Consider the following 3,338-nt stretch of genomic DNA (forward strand, 5'->3'; position numbering starts at 1 on the left):
AACCCAAAGACATCTAACTCAGAGTTAAAGCCACAGTGTGTACTATGCCCCTAAGCCCTACAATAATCTGGCCACAAGGCCCATACTTTCCTTCAATTGCTCCACTTCCTCTCCTCCAGCTAAATGGTCTCCTCATGGTTCCTGAGACATGTTGTCACACTCCCACCACAGGGCATCTGCTACTGTTATTTCCTCTCTGGAAAGGGTTTCGCTGAGAGACAGACATGGCTTGCTCTCTCCCTTCTTTCAGCTTTTGACTTTAAAAGTCACTTCCTCAGAGAAACCTTTCCGAAAGTTATGGGCTGCCAGTGGTTAACTACTGGCAGTCCTAATCACACCTCCCGCTTTAGTTTCTACCTGTAGCTCCTACTCTATCCTGCTAGATATTTTACCTGCATCACTCGTGTTTGAATGATAGTTCTTCCAGTGTTTTGTTCACTACTGTATTCCTGGCACCTAGAACAGTGCCAGACAGTAGCAGGCATTCAGAAAATACTGGCTGAATTATTTAATGAACAAATGTTTAATTTCTAAGGTCCTGTCATCCATCCAATTTACTTCTAATACTTTTTCCCATTCTCTCCTTCATATTTCCAATCTCTTTTCCCATAAATAAACATATGCCAAACATCTTTATGTGACCCAAAATGTACAGTTTTCTACCGAATATCATTTGGACCATTATCTTCTTTTGCTATTAAAATGGTAGTTTTCTCTTTTTTAGCACCTTCCACGTGAGGAGCACTAATGCAATTAACATAATGTTAGAATTTCATTCTAACATAATGCTATTTCCCCACTTTGTAGATGAGGAAAGTATTCTTCGAGTGAGTAGCCTGAGATCACATTTAGTGACCATTCTTTTATCCTTCTTGGTCTGTCCCCAGTGCTGGGCTTTTCTTTCCCTATAAATAATGCTCTACCCATTCATACCAATGCTATAGCATATTGTTTCTCATGCAGCTGTCCCATCTTTGAAACACTCCCAGATCCTAATAAGGACATATTATTCTCCTAAGATTTATGTCATCTACATCAAACTTGGTCCTTTCATTTAACATTTATATCTTAAAACTCATCCTATATTTGCACTTCTAAAGTTTTCCTGTTGGAGGGAAGATTCTATCTATCTACGTAGTTTTTATTTTATTTGACTTCAAAACACTCTCCCTTTTTCTCTCATTCTGTGTATTACCCTTCCTCAGGTCTCTCAACAGTTAAACAAACCTCAGATTCCAACCCCAGTTAAAAAATGTGGCATATGAGCCAGTGTTAATAGTTATAACCAATGTCAGCAGAAAATCTGGATGACTCTTTGTTTCAAAATGAATCTTACTGGCTAGTAATCTGGCAAAATTATTTGCATAGTTTAAAGGTAATAACACATGTGCCAAGCACTTCCCCTTAAATTTTTGTTCAGTGGATGTATCCATAAGAATGAAACAATAAAGATGATGCAAATTTTAGAGGACATCTTCAGTTATATTATGACACATTTGTGCTACTTTTAATCATAAAAACTAAAGTTAAGCTACCTGACATTAATGGGGAAAATGCAAGAAAAAAAGAGAAGAAAGTCAGGATAATTTAATAATTTACAAATTAATCATGTTCCTCTTGCTGAGATTGGCTTAAGTCAGACATTTCTTATGAGGAGACAGTAGCATCTAGACAGAAAAAAATCTAATCCTTATAAATATTTTAATGTTTATGACTCTCAGAATAAATGCCTTTCTTCCTTCACATTTCACCAACAATCAGGTGAGGTGATATTCTGTAAAGTCCTACTTTCTTTAGAGAAAACTTGAGCTTCACAATGTTCTCTCTGCATTTTTATTAGAAAAGGGGGGAAGGCTAAAAAAACTGGATTATAAAGGCACTGTTATTAATTAATTACCTTCCCAAGAGATGAATATGGATTTTATAGTCATAATGCACTGAAGTATATGGTAGGATTTTCATTTTTAATAACTCCCTGTGAAAAAGAAAAAAAAGTTAAAGTTGCTTATTGAAAAAAGAGAAATATATCTACACTAATAAAAGAGAAAGATGCAAAGTGACCACACCTTCGAGACACCCACCAGCCAATCAGGAGGAGTATGCAAATTAGCAGGACTAAGATGGCAGTGGCCACAGAGCCGCTGGGCACAAGGCTTGGGTTGCCCCTGGCAATGGAGGAAGCCAAGCTTCCAGCCCGGCAGGCTGAAGGAGGGGCCTGCGAGAGGACATGGAGCTGGCCCGGGCGGATGCGCAGAAGGCTTGGGTTGCTGCGGGGGGCCTGCGAGTGGAGGACAAGAAGTCGGCCCTGGCAAGCACGTGGAAGGCTTGGGTCACCCCTGGCAACAGAGGAAGCTAAGCTTCCCACCTGCCCTGGCTGGCAGCTGAAAAAGGGGCCTGCAAGCAGAGGACACGGAGCTGGCCCCAGTGGGCGTGTGGAAGGCTTGGGTTGCCTTTGCCCGGGCCCCCACTGAGAGAGGGGCCTGCAAAAGGGTAATATGCTAATTAGACTGGGAGACCTTCTAGATGTTCTTCTGGACAAAACCATGGTGGAGGGGCCGAGGTAGAGGCGGTTAGGGGCCAAGAGAGAAGGGCAGTTGTGGGTGATCAGATCAGGATGGGATGGCAGTTGTGGGTGATCAGGCTGGCAGGATGGGGGGCAGTTGGGAGCGAGCAGGCCATCAGGCAAAGTGGTTAGGGGCAATCAGGCAGGCAGGCAGGTGAGTGGTTAGGAGCCAGCAGTCCCAGCTTGTGAGAGGGATCCCAGATTGGAGAGGGTGCAGGCCAGGCTGAGGAAACCCCCCCTGTGCATGAATTTTGTGCACCAGGCCACTAGTGTAATAAATAAAAAGGATGTATATATTTTGATATTATAGTTTTTCTACTACTGAATATCAGATTTATTGAACTATAGCAATCAACAGCTGGTGATAAGGTAGAATGACAAAATGAAAAATATGGAAACAACTTCAGTCAGTAAATGTTTAATTGTGGACAAAAATCGCATCACAGATTTTAGAATGGAAACTCATATGTCAGATTTTTAGCCAAGAGCTTACCAGAAAATTGCAGATTCATGAGGCAAAAATTCTTTAATGCTTTCTTATGTCAATTTTATTGTTTTCATCTTCATCACTATCAAGTATCGATTAACACACTGAAAATAATGCATTGAATAGCAAATAGTTTTTACAAAGTATCAAACTGGAAATTGTAAGTTTCAACACACATGTCTATCTGGTAGAAAATGCAAACTATTTAGTAAAAGAATGAATTCTTCTGAGAAATTTGATCCACTATGGATATTTTCAAGTTCTAGCATCCGCTGGAGAATTAACACA

The sequence above is a fragment of the Cnephaeus nilssonii genome (genome assembly GCF_951640355.1).
Source record: "Cnephaeus nilssonii genome assembly, chromosome: 13".
Taxonomy (NCBI): domain Eukaryota; kingdom Metazoa; phylum Chordata; class Mammalia; order Chiroptera; family Vespertilionidae; genus Cnephaeus; species Cnephaeus nilssonii.